General features: G+C 41.3%; 1 protein-coding gene across 4 annotated transcripts in view; it reads left to right on the forward strand.

Annotated features, from left to right (window-relative positions):
• Positions 1-2,243: 2,243 nt before the first annotated feature.
• Positions 2,244-13,981, forward strand: part of LOC311111055 (kinesin light chain 1-like) — a 56,699-nt gene continuing 44,961 nt past the window's right edge. For all 4 annotated transcript variants that reach the window (XM_084153754.1, XM_084153755.1, XM_084153756.1 and 1 more), the window contains exon 1: positions 2,244-2,291. The gene's annotated coding sequence lies outside the window, so the exon portion shown is untranslated. The remainder of the gene's footprint in view (positions 2,292-13,981) is intronic.

The following is a 13,981-nucleotide window of genomic DNA, read 5'->3' on the forward strand; positions in this document are numbered from 1 at the left end:
TGAAGACTTGCAAGGGGGACTGGTGCCGGAAGACGGCCTGCCCTCCCAGGCTCCCATTGAGCCTGTGTAGGGATCAGATCTGTTTTATTTTTAACAGAAAAGTTGTTTGATTTAGTTTATTTGATTTTTAGTAGTTTAGCAGTTTTTGGTAGTTTGTTCAGTTTTGGGGGGAATCCTGTTTCCATCCCGCACAGTAGGTAGCGGGATGCACACTAAAATCAAAGATCTTTATAACTATATGTGCGGTGTGAGCATGTGAGAGCCTCGTAAATGGCATCCCTTGAGAAAGCAAGAAACAGATGTATGTCAGGAGAAGTGCAGTATTATCATAAGGAGACGTATACTTGGATGACGGAGGAGGAATGGAGGGAAAAAGAGAGGCAGAGGAGGTCTAAGAGAGAGAGGGAGGAAGACTGGGAGCTTGAGTCAGTAAATAATGGTGGGAAAAAGGGAGAAGGTTTGTTAAAGAAGAATGGTAGACAATGTAAGCAAGTAAGCTGAAGACAGGAGGAGAAATGGAAGTGAATGAGGGTGAAGTATCGGAGGTGGTAGGTGTGGTGAGGTACTCGGAGCCAGAGGCTTGCACAGAGGGTCAGGATAAAGATGAGTCTGTCACAGTAGGAGTGAAGTTTTTGTAAAAAGTGGACCCTTGCCTTTTGGTTAATCCATTTGTGGTTTCAGGATGGGTGAAAAAAGCATTGGGTATAGTGGAATCGGTGAGGGTAACCAGAAGTGGTCTAGTGATAATTGTTTGTGTTTCTGTTGGTCAGAGGGAGAAGGCGCTCAGAGTTAAAACAAATGGTTTCGCTCTCAAGAAAAGGGCGCCATTGAAAGGAGTGATTACTGGGGTAGCAGTAAATGTAAAAGTTGACCAACTGAAGGGGAAGATTCCCGGTGTTTGTGATGCTTGTCGTTTAGCGCGACGCAAACAGGGTGGCAAGAGTGGGGAAACAGAAGAGTCATTGTCTGTCCTTTTGAGTTTTGAAGTTGAGTCTTTGCCTGACAAAGTGAAGTTAGGATATACAAGTTATCCTGTACGAGCTTATGTGCCGAATACATTTCGATGTTACAGGTGTCAAACTTATGGGCACGTGGCAGCAGTGTGTAGGAGGGAGGTTCCAAGGTGTGAGAAGTGTGCAGAAGGGCATGAGACAAATTAATGTGTAGTATTGGGGAAAGTAGGGGTATGTGCTAATTGTAGGGGTGCCCATGGGGCTGGGGATCAGAAATGTCCCATGCGAGAGAGACAGGTTGAGGTTTCCAGGGTAAGAGTAGTGAAGAAGTTGTCATATGCTGAGGTAGTGAAGAAAGTAGAGGAAGATGGATCAAGGGGGAGGAGTGGTGAGAGTAGTAGATATGTACCAGTACAGAGGGATAGGCCAACAAGTGATGTTTCAGTAAGATTGGATTTTTAGCATTTATAGCAATGGTTATTAATTGTAGTGCAGGGATGGAACGTAAGTCGAAGAAAATTGAGGTGGTGGTGGTGGCTGCAGAGAGGTATTTGGGTGTTCGAGACTTGACATCAGAAGAGTTACAGGGAGTGTTAAGTGGTGATGTCCCATCATTTCAGGTTGAGGGCATGAGGTAGGAATGAATATATTTAAATAGTGGAGTAGGGTGGTGTTAATTATGAATAATATTTTTGAATTTGTGAGTGTAGTGTTAAATGGTAGGGTATTTCTTTATTTTATTTTTCAAGCAAAATATAAGGGAGTTGTACTCCAGTCCTCTGTAGCTCAACTGGTAGAGCATGGCGCTTGTAACGCCAGGGTAGTGGGTTCGATCCCCGGGACCACCCATACGTAAAAATGTATGCACACATGACTGTAAGTCAAAGCGTCTGCTAAATAGCATATTATTATTATTATTAGTGGGTGGCGGTAATGCAACAAATTGGAAGCCAACCGCCGTTAAACCTCATCGAAGAAGAAGAACTATCTGCGGCTAAAGCGTGCAAACGCCAATATACCGAAGAAGAAGAAGCCTCCTGTAGCTCAGTTGGTAGAGCATGGCGCTTGCAACGCCAGGGTTGTGGGTTCGATTCCCACGGGGAGCCAGTATGAAAAATGTATGCACTCACAAAAAATTGTAAGTCGCTCTGGATAAGAGCGTCTGCTAAATGACTAAAATGTAAATGTAAAAGAAGAAGAAGAATCCATGCCCCGCCCAGCAAACTGGTGAATACAAAATATGACGTCATTTTAACTCCACGCAAAGCCTTCTGGGAGCATAGGCTTTCCAGAGGACATTTTGAATTTAAAGGGTCCAGCTGTTAGTCTCAGCTCTCGGTGAGTCCAAGTTCGATATTTATTTTATTTTACCTCAAGTCAACGTGTGACTGCCATAAACGTATATTACTAGAAGATGTCATGTAACTATTATTGTGTTTTGCTGATTTACAGTTTATTCTCAATAAATAGATGTGGGGGAGAAACCATTGGCTAGCTAGATAACAATGCTAGTGAAGCAGTTCGCAGTGTTTTTGTAGCAACCAATTTTCACTCATTCTTAGGTATGTAGATAGTTATCTTCATGGAAGAAAGTAGGCTGCTAAGGGGTATAACTACTACAGCTACGATTGGAAGTGACTTTTTCGGAGCAGGTAAGGAGAATTTACGCAGCAGGTTAAGATAATTAACGTAGCTAACTAGGTGAATTAGGTTAAGGTTAGCGAAAATTCTCTCCTAACCTGCTACGAAAAGTAACTCCCAGCCGTAGCTGTACTCCATCAATGCCGCGGGGGAACGAGCTCCTTCTGGGAAAAATCGATTTGAACGGTTATCGAACTCGGACCTCTTTCTAGAGCTCGACAGCTAGATAACTGACGTCATGATTTGACCTTGTATTTTTCCGAGTTCACAGTTGTTTTGAACGCGGCACTAGTCAACCACTAAATAGCTATCTATAAATATTTTTCCTCGTTATGTCATCAGAGTTTCTAAACACCCAGAGACGCAACATCACACTACTTCCAGGAGTGCTTGTGATTCAGACTAAAGCCATGTTAACTTTGGCAGTTTGAAGTGACCCAAATCCTATGTATTTGCATATCCGATTCGAATCTCTTCATTTTCATGCAGTCTGAACATCCAAAAAGAACATGGAATCGTATATTTCAAGCCACATTTCAAACTACCTTCATAAGAAATCTAGCCTCAGATACAAATCTGATTCCTGGCCGTGTGACTTGTCTGGACGGTCAAATCTGATTTATTTGCCCTCAAGTGTTTTTTAGACTGTTATTTGGCATATTTTGTTGCTTGCTAGCTACTTAAATTAAATTGTATGTGTCACATGCGCCGATTACAACAGGTGTAGTTAGACCTTACCATGAAATGCTTACTTACAAGCCCTTAACCAACAATGCATTTTTAAGAAAATAGTTAAGAAAATATTTACTAAATAACCTAAAGTTAAAAAATAAAAAAGGTAACACAATAACAATAATGAGGCTATATACAGGGGGTACCGGTACTGAGTCAATGTGCGGGGGTACAGTTTAGTCGTGGTAATTTGTACATGTAGGTAGGGGTAAAGTGACTATGCATAGATAATAAACAGTGAGTAGCAGCAGTGTAAAAAAAAAAAATGTCCGGGTTGCCATTTGATTAATGGTTCAGCAGTCTTATGGCTTGGGGGTAGAAGCTGTTAAGGAGCCTTTTGGATCTAGACTTTGCGCTCCGGTAGCAGAGAGAAGTCTATGACTTGGGTGACTGGAGTCGGTGACACATTTTTTGGGCCTTCCTCTGACACCGCCTAGTATATAGGTCCTGGATGGCAGGAAGCTTGGCCCCAGTGATGTACTGGGCCGTACGCACTACCCTCTGTAGCCCCTTACGGTCGGATGCCGAGCAGTTGCCATACCAGGCGGTGATGCAACTGGTCAGGATGCTCTCGATTGTGCAGCTGTATAACTTTTTGAGGAACTGGGGACCCATGCCAAATCTTTTCAGTCTCCTGAGGGGGAAAAGGTGTTGTCGTGCCCTCTTCACGACTTTCTTGGTGTGTTTGGACCATTATAGTTTGTAGGAGTACGGAGGGGACAATGTACGCACCCCTGAGGGGACCGTGTTGAGGATCAGCGTGGCAGATGTGTTGTTGCCTACCCTTACCACCTGGGGGTGGCCCATCAGGAATTCCAGGATCCAGTTGCAGAGGGAGGTGTTTAGTCCCAGGGTCCTTAGCTTAGTGATGAGCTTTGTGGGCACTATGGTGTTGAACGCTGAGCTGTAGTCAATGAACAGCATTCTCACATAGGTGTTCCTTTTGTCAAGGTGGGAAAGGGGCAGTGTGGAGTGCGATTGAGATTGCATCATCTGTGGATCTACAACATATGTGAATATGAAAAAAGTATACGCATTTTTAAATAATTGACGTTAAAAAATGACTTTGTATGAACTAGTTTGAAAACCCTGTTTAAGTTTTTTTTTTAATGATATCGATCTCAACCATTTTATATTTTCCATTGAGGAAGACATGGATGTCTCATGGTATGGTGGGGTATGCAAAATGGGTCAACTTTGAGCACCTTTTATATTTTGAATGTTTCGGCATTCAGGTCCAAAATTCCCTTTCTGAGCCCTTCTACAATGGGCAAATATTTATGGAAGGTTTCACTCAAATCAAAAGGGGTGCTGTCAAAAAGTAATTTAATTCAACTGGATTTACCCATTACCAGTGGCGTGTGTTCATGGATGCCAAGTGAAGCCAGGCTTCCCCAAAAAATGGACCAAAAAAAAAGATGTAATAATTTATTTTGTCTCTGTGTTTCATAATTGTCCTTCAATTCACAAGAGGCTGAATGTATCTCACAGGAGAAAGCATGTGAGCGAAACAGTGCCTCTGTCTCTCTACTTATAGGCCATCTATCTGATGCTGTCTGGTCCAAACGAGTATGACGTTGTTGCTTCCCTTAGCATTGAAGGCAAGGGAAGCCAGCATCAGATAGATGTACACGTGTACAGAGAGCCACAGCATATTTGTTGGCTATCAGATTTGCTGCACCTCTGGCTCGCTTTAGCGATACACTAACCTCTTTTGATATTTTATCTGCGAGGCCACTGTGTACTACAGACTACAGTGAGAGCGCAATGACAACGGCAGCCTAGGCTATAATGATAGTCCTCTTGTCTCTAACCTCTACCAGCCTACCTCACCAAACAGACCCATTCAAACCTGCCATATGTGGAAAAAGCCTCCCTAAAGCGGGCTGGCAGGGGCTCATGATTTGATGAATTGGAACTGTGTCATGGGCACTTCCCTCTCAGCTGTCCCATGTCCTGCCACACCCTCCCAGTTGGCTGACGGTTCTTTGTGTCTGGTACCGCTGGGGAGGAGGGGATGTGCGTATGTGCGGTAAACAGGATGATTAAATTATCTAGTGGTGTTCAGCAGCCAGAGCAAGGGGAAATGCATCTCCGGGGAGATGGCACAGAGGTCTTGGTTTCAGTCAAACTGGCTTGTATTTGCAGTGCTAGTGATCTGTTTTATTTTTTCCTGTCCTCCCTATTTAAATGTTTTAAATAGTTTTTTTAGGGGGTAGATTAGCTTTAATATTGCAGAAATATTGTAACTTCCATCAATGTAATTGTCTGCATCACTTCCAGTCCCCCATATAAATAACATTCTATTGGTAGCAAGAATTTTTTAAAATAATTTACATAGAAAAATTATAAGTTTTGAATCCGGCGTCGTTTTGCGTATCCGTTCATAAACCATTTGCCATGGAATCAGTAAGTTAATCTCTTCCCAACTATTTTGCAATATATATGGGACGGCGGTCAATCATTTGGTCCTTAAATAAAACTCGTATACTTTTTTATTTATCACAATTTTCTTTAACCAATTATGGTCTTTAATGCAGGGCCGACAGACAAGTTCCTTACTTTTCCCCCTACCAATTTCCTCTTCCGTTTTTGCGGTAATGCTGCAATTATTTGGTTTTAATTTTGGGTAGAGCAGCCATTTCCATATGTTTTTGTTAACTGCATGTGCGACAACTCCACCAGTCCTACCTATGGTATAATTTACGAAGATTATACCTTTTAAAAAACATTTTTTCAAAAAACATTTTAAAATCAATTAGTATATTTGAGTTTAACCACAATATTTGTTGCATTATTTGTTCTGTCGTTTCTGGAGGATTAAATTGAAATTACAACCAACTTTCTATGGCTTGTTTTAGAAATAATGATATTTGGGAGATTTCCTTTTCAAATAACTGAAAGTGAGAGGTTGTAATCTGAATATAGGGGAAAAGGCCATTCTTGAACATGGGGTGAGACAATTTTACTAATTTGCTAGAGAACCTGTTTGGATTTAAGTATAACTTTTGTATGACTGAAGCTTTTAATGATCGGTTTAATGCTTTAATATTTCATTTCTGACCTCCGAATTAATATTCAGTATATAAATAGGCCCGTTAAATGTTGTCTGGTTTGCCGTTCCAAATAAAATGGAATATGTTTCTCATTGTCACGAGAATTTCTATCTTTAATTAAACTTAATGCTTTGAATAATTCCCAGAGGGTGTAAGGCTCTGGTTTTAATCATGAATTAAACAAAGGTTCACAACCAGCAAGAATGATCTGTATTATTTAATCATGGAGAGCTCTGCCACCAAAACATATACAGCTTTTATATATCACTTCACACAAAGGCACTTTGCTCCACAGCAGTGTTTTTTAAATACTTTTCCTCGTTAAATAAGATTTGGATCAGGTGATCACCTAATCAGTACCTAATTCAGTAGAATGAGGTGTGCCTGTGTTGGAATTCCACAGACACTGGAATGGAATGGCTGTCATACATGTAGAGATGCTGATTTAAGAAATTTGCAGTGGTCTCTTAATTTTTTCCACAGCTGTATATACCTTGCAATCTCCGCAGTGGAGCTTTGCAGCTCCTTCAGGGTTATCTTTGGTCTCATTGTTGCCTCTGATTAATGCCCTCCTTGCTTGGTCCGTGAGTTTTGGTGGGTGGCCCTCTCTTGGCAGGTTTGTTGTGGTGCCATATTCTTTCCATTTTTTAAAATAATGGATTAAATGGTGCTCCGTGGGATGTTCAAAGTTTCTGATATTTTGTTATAACCCAACCCTGATCTGTCCTTATCCACAACTTTGTCCCTGACCTCCTTGGTCTTCATGGTGCCGCTTACTTAGTGGTGTTGCAGACTCTGGGGCCTTTCAGAACAGGTGTGACAGATCATGTGACACTTAGATTGCACACAGGTGGACTTTATTTAACAAATTATGTGACTTCTGAAGGTATTTGGTTGCACCAGATCTTATTTAGGGGCTTCATAGCGAAGGGGGTGAATACATATGCACGCACCACTTTTCCGTTGTTTTTTTTTTTTTTTTTTTTTTTAAACAAGTAATTTTTTTCACTTCACCAATTTGGGCTATTTTGTGTATGTCCATTTACATGAAATCCAAAATAATTATCCATTTAAATTACAGGTTGTAATGCAACAAAATAGGAAAAACGCCAAGGGGGATGACTACTTTTGCAAGGCACTATATATATATATATATATATATATATATATATATAGTGCGAAAGTATGCTGCTTTAATCAGCACAACAGTTTTCAGCTGTGCTAACATAATTGCAAAAGGGTTTTCTGATGATCAATTAGCCCTTTAAAATGATCAACTTGGATTAGCAAACACAACGTGCCATTGGAACACAGAACTGATGGTTGCTGATAATGGGCCTCCGTACGCCTATGTAGATATTCCATTAAAAATCTGCCGTTTCCAGCTGCAATAGCCATTTACAACGTCTACACTGTATTTCTGATCAATTTGATGTTATTTTAATGGACTTTTTTTGTGTTTTTCTTTCGAAAACAAGGACATTTCTAAGTGACCCCAAACTTTTGAACGGGTGTGTATATATATATATATATCTCATTTTAAAAAAATAGTATAAACCATTCAAAAAATAGATTTGGTTTTGGTGCCCATCCCTGCCCTAGGGCTTTGTATGAACAACAGAGCATAGCTTAGTACATTTTGTGTGGATGAGATCTTCACATGTGCTCTGTATTATTTAGAAGGGTGTCAGTGATGATCCATCCTTCCTGTCTTATCATTGAGCTTAGGCTCATGAATGCTAACCTGGAATTCTCACAGCATGTTGACCTGTTAGTTAGATTAAAACAGTGTTTTAGAGGCTATAGTCACTAAGTAGTTAGCAACTGTAGCCTAGGATATGTGTTTGTGTATTCTTTGTGGCCTAAATGTCTGTTTTTGGGAAATAGCCTGTGTTATGTCTGCATGACCTTACTCCACCTGGATAATGGTATGTGAACTGGCAAACGTGCCCAAACCTGTGTGCGTGCGGAGTCCCAATATTGCTAGTGTTTTGTGCATGGGGGTGGCTGCAGAGCAGAGGCAGTGTCTGCTCTCTTGATCAGGACAGCTCCCTCTCCCCTCCCCCTACCCAACCTGCTCCTCTGTGAGGGTGGGGCTCCACACCCTGATGCCTGCTCCGTCACCACCGTGCTGAGGCTGGCTGTTCTCAGAGCAGTGGGAAGGTCACAGTCCTGCAGGCACAGAGCTCTCCCATCCTCTCCACCACAGACACACACTCCGTCCTTTCTATCCCAACACTGCCCTGCCTAGCTGTTTCCATCCATTCAGAGATTCCCTTCCCTCATCCCAAGGAGCCTCACTCTCTTTCTGTTTGGATTAGCCTTCGTCTTTCTGTGATGCTGTTGCTACGGTGACTGTGCTCGGGGTGTATTGCTGGTGACGGAGTTATTATTTCATCAGCCTCTCCCTGTGCCAAGCGATGAGGATCTGATCTGATCAGCTGTTGCCAAAACTGAGGTTGGTTTTCTGGTCCACTGAGATGGCTTTATTTCAACATCGGTACAGGTTAACGGTGCAGGGACTTAATAGATTGTGTTTAGTGGCAGTGTTTAGGAATCACTCTCAGACCAGGACGTTTTGGTATGAGGTTTCTTATTCAACAAATGTTCTCCGCTTTTTAAATGTATGCACGCATGACTGTAAGTCGCTTTGGATAAAAGCGTCTGCTAAATGGCATATTATTATTATTATATTATTATTAAATGATTTTTGTGCGTGTGGTTATTTTTCTGCTGGAATGTTGGTTTGTATAGATGTGGGTCTTTCTACATAGTCCATGTCAAGTTGACTTAAAACACTGGGGAGATAGGCTATTTGCATTTTTTTGTTGATGTTTTGATACCTGTATGTCTGGTTAGTGTCATATGTCTAGCAAAATACTGTCATTTAGCCTAGTATTTTGCCTGAAGAATGTTTTGATGGAAATTAGATTCAAAATGATTTTCTTCTCTGTGTGGTTAGATTAGACCTAGGTTATATATCGGTAAGGTTTGTTCCTAGGTTAGCGGTAAGCATCAGGATAATTACATAGGACTTGATTAATCTAACCCTTCCTCTAAAATGTCGCTACTTTGCTTGAACTGCTTGGATATTATCATCATTAGCACATGGGCCACCTCATCTCCCACTTTTCTTATAACCACCTCTGCTTATGAACAGAACTAGGAAATCTTTAGCCTACATATGGGCAGGAGTAGGCTATCATGCAGTGTCCTGCACACAATGTGATGTAACTAACGGGCATTGCTTTCGCATTAGGAATGGAGCGTGATAGCCTGTTTTTGCTTATAGGTGTTAGCATGTCTAAGCATATCCTCAGACTATTGTAGTAGCTACTGTACTGTGCAAACCTCATTGCCTCAGATAAACCTACAATGGAAATCCTTGGCACACTGATAGGGAATTACTGATGGCCTCAGCAGACCTGCTCTGACTTGAGGCTGCTGGGACTTTTTGAGGCTGCTGTCATTTTACATAACGATGGCTAACTGTGCACATGGACTGACATCTTTCACAGTTAACACCTTACAAAGCAACTGTTTTGATTATGCAGAGGTTGTTGATTCTGCTCTTCAGAAGTATTTAGTGTCACCCTGGGTGATGGAGACACTAGAACAGGGCTCTCCAACCCTGTTCCTGGAGCGCTATCCTCCTGTAGGTGTTCGATCCAACCCTAATCTAGCGCACCCGATTCTAATAATTAGCTGGTTGATAGGCTGAATTAGGTTAATTACAATTGGGGTTGAAACAAAAACCTACAGGAGGGTAGCTATCCAGGAACAGGGTTGGAGAGCCCTGCACTAGAGCCTACTTTACCATAATCACTGGAGACCCTCTGGTGCTGGTATGGAAAAAGGCCATGAACACTACTTGCTTGCATCCATTACACCACCTAGTACATATAGTACCTGGTAATCAATGGTAATGGCTAGGTCACTTTGTAAACCCCTAGAAATTGATTCTGGTACTTCCTACTACACCATCCACTTACCCCCCTCCCAAACACAGGTTGGCATTTACTGTACTGGGGGCAGCACTGCAGAGTGGTCAATAGTTGGTACAGCCACAAAGTCATAACATCTGATTTTAAACCTAACCTTAACCACAGTGCTAACACGAATGCCTAACCTTAAATTAAGACCAAAAAGCTCATTTTTGTTTTCATGAATTTTATAGTATAGCCAATTTTGACTTTGCAGCTGGCCCATCTAACAGAAACGGCTCAGTTTTGCCTCCAGGGAAATACTCATGACAAACTTCACTTGCCTCGTAATCTCAGGTCGCTCTACATTTTCCAATTTTTTTATTTTGGGTTATTTGGTATTTTAAATGGTTGGATTCTAGAGGAGTCCTAAAACACCAGTAAGAATTCTGTTTGAACATTCACTACTCTTGATGATATGATACCCATTTACTGGATTAGCTAGAAGTCCTTGATACAGCAATCATACCTCAAGGGGTTTTGCTCCTGCACTGTTGCACAGTGATACCTTACCGCTTGAGGAGCTTGAAACAATAGCTCACACCTTTTTGTTGTTGTCTGAGACCCTGGTTAGCCTGTCACTGCTGTGAGCCTCTGAGACTTGTATCCTTTCATCCATAGCAGTGGCACTCCACTGAGTCTCACAGTGAGACAGTTAGGCCTAATAAACTGTCTGATTTGTGAATGTGTTTCATCGTTCAACGAGCTCAAATAGCATAGAAATATTAGCTTGGGCAAGTAGAAGCTTTGTGCACCACATCAACCAGAAACATAGCCTAAGCTTCTGTGGCACTGCTGTTTCGTGTTTGTGTGTGATTTCAGTGCAACCTTGGTGAGAGGCTTGTAATATTCTCCCACTTCATCCAGGGTTTCTCTAAATCCCCTTTCTTCTCCGTTCACTGGATTAAAGTGTGTGTTTGCGCGTGTGTGTGTGTGTTACCAGTTGATTTCAAAATCCACCTTATTCGTTTGGCTCCTCCTGGCTTAGTTAGAAATGGTCATATAGCCTAGGCCTAAGCAAGGGGAATTATACAGTCATTGTGTTTGTAAAGCAAGATAAGGCCTATAGACTACTAGCCTATGCAAATCCTTCTCTGCCACTGACTCTTTAACCTTGCATAAGAAATTAAACTACTGGAGTCCAGCCCACCCACTGGGGAGTCAGGCCCACCCAATCACATTGTGCAAATTTTTAAAAAATATTTTATGCTCTACTTGTCAGTGTTCCAAACGGGACATTATTTATTTTTACCTAAACATGCAAACACCATCGGATAGAATTCATAGCAAGCAGCGCACTGAAATTACATTCAGGATGAACTTGAATGACATTCACTCATGGGATGGGTGGCCAGAAATAACTAACTGAAAGCCACACCCCCCCCAATAAGTCACGAATATGACTGCTTTGAGGCATATGTTACTGTGCTTCTATGGCTATTTGCACCATGCCACTGCCTACTTCATTTGTTCATTTAGCACACAAGACAGCTACTAACCCAGTGCCTTTATCACAGTCAACATACCTATATTTGATCTTTAATTCGCTTTAAAACGGCAACATTTTCTCTGTTTCATGGCAAAATGTGTAGAATAGCAGGAAGTCAGCAGTTCTGGCTACGCTACTGCTGGAGTCACCTGGTATTTGAATAGCTACAAGATTACCCTGTAGTTGCACAGAAGCAGGTTTTGCAGGTTTGTCGTCTTAATTTGAAAAGTAAACACACCTTGATGTAAGCCACCATGCTTTTTCTGTACATTTTGTGGGCAATTCCAGCACTCCTAAAAACATGTTTCTTCTTGTCTGTTGACTGGCTTCATTGTGAGACTTTTTAATGTTTCCTGTTCATTCATTCAACAAGTGCTCAGCATATGTGTGAACTCCTTCAAGACTGTTGGAAAAGCATTCCAGGTGAAGCTGGTTGAGAGAATGCCAAGAGTGTGCAAAGCTGTCATCATGGCAAAGGGTGGCTATTTGAAGAATCTCAAATACAAAATATATTTTGATTTGTTTAACACTGTTTTTGGTTACTATATGATTCCATATGTGTTATTTCATAGTTTTGATGTCTTCACTATTATTCTATAATGTAGAAAATAGTAAAAATAAAGAAAAACCCTTGAATGAGTAGGTGTTCTAAAACTTTTGACCAGTAGTGTAGATGGCAGAAATCAGGCAACAGCTGTCACAAAACAATGGCTTTGCTGTTAGTAGCCTATTTTCTCATATTAGATTATGACAGTTCTCCTTTGAAGGGTAAAGTGCATTAGACTCTTGAGGTTTTTCATGTAGCCTGTGGGAGCAAATCCCCTGTTCTGTATAATATTGGCCTATTACGAATCCCCTAATTTGTATAATATCATAATAGGCCTATGTTATATGTCACATGCGCCGAATACAACAGGTGTAGACCTTACAGTGAAATGCTTACTTACAAACCCTTAACCAACAATGCAGTTTTATGAAAAATAAGTGTTTAGTAAAACATTGATAAGTAAAAAAGCAGAACTGATCCTAAATCAGCACTCGTAGTTTGAGATGCTTGATAGAAATAGCCCGTGTTCTCATTCCTTTCTTTCCCCTCAGGCTTTCTCCATCTCCACTCAACAAACAACTTATCGTCCTCTGCTCCATATGTTACCTGACACTCCTATGGATCAATTTTACTCCCATTGCCTATTCCAGCGCTCCGTAATTTACAGAAAGTATAGGCTAGCCTAGGCTATACGACATATGTCCTCCTGAATCCTGATTTAGATTCAGCCCATTTACATACCTTATGTTTTCATTAGTTTGACTGCTGTAGCTCTCTCCATGCGCCTGCCCAGAGCCGTCCTTAAATCAGTCATCATCAATCACACTTCTCTTGCCTCCTGGAGCCTGTGATCACATGGTATCTACTGCACAATGGGAGACCGTGACACTGCGTTAGGGTTGAATGACGGGTACCATGATTTACCGCCCAAAGCCACTCCCTTTTCCCTGGATAAATAACTGAGAAACTGGTAAATTATAATAAATTATTCATATGAACAGCATGGCGTGAAATGGAACTGTTTTAAATTATATGCGATGTTTAAATATGGCTTCTCTACGGCCTCTGCATGATGAATCATCAACGCTCAGGGTGGGGACAAACAGCCCATCTCAGTGTGGAGTGCAGTTCACAATTACATTTACATTTTAGTCATTTAGCAGACGCTCTTATCCAGAGTGATTTACAGTTAGTGAGTGCATACATTTTCATACTGGCCCCCTGTGGGAAACGAACCCACAACCCTGGCGTTGCAAGCGCCATGCTCTACCAACTGAGCTACAGGGGACTACAATGCATGTAGACCGATCATCTCATCATGGTAACTTTTTTTCTTGTGACAGGTAGGCCTACATTTGCTTCAGCATAGTCTATGCTACAGTAATATAAATACTGTCTGGTTTTCGGGGTCACCATATTTTTTAATTGTAAAGATTTATTTTTTTAATTGCCGTTGCAGAGTTTTAAAACAGCCTATCACTCGAATATCGTTGCTTTAAATCAGTGCACGGGTGAACACTCGCAGTCTTTCTCTATCTCCATCAACTCAATTTAAATTCCATCAAATAGAAAATCCTGTT

This window comes from Coregonus lavaretus (assembly GCF_964263955.1).
Source record: "Coregonus lavaretus genome assembly, chromosome: 36".
In the NCBI taxonomy this organism is placed as follows: Eukaryota; Metazoa; Chordata; class Actinopteri; order Salmoniformes; family Salmonidae; genus Coregonus; species Coregonus lavaretus.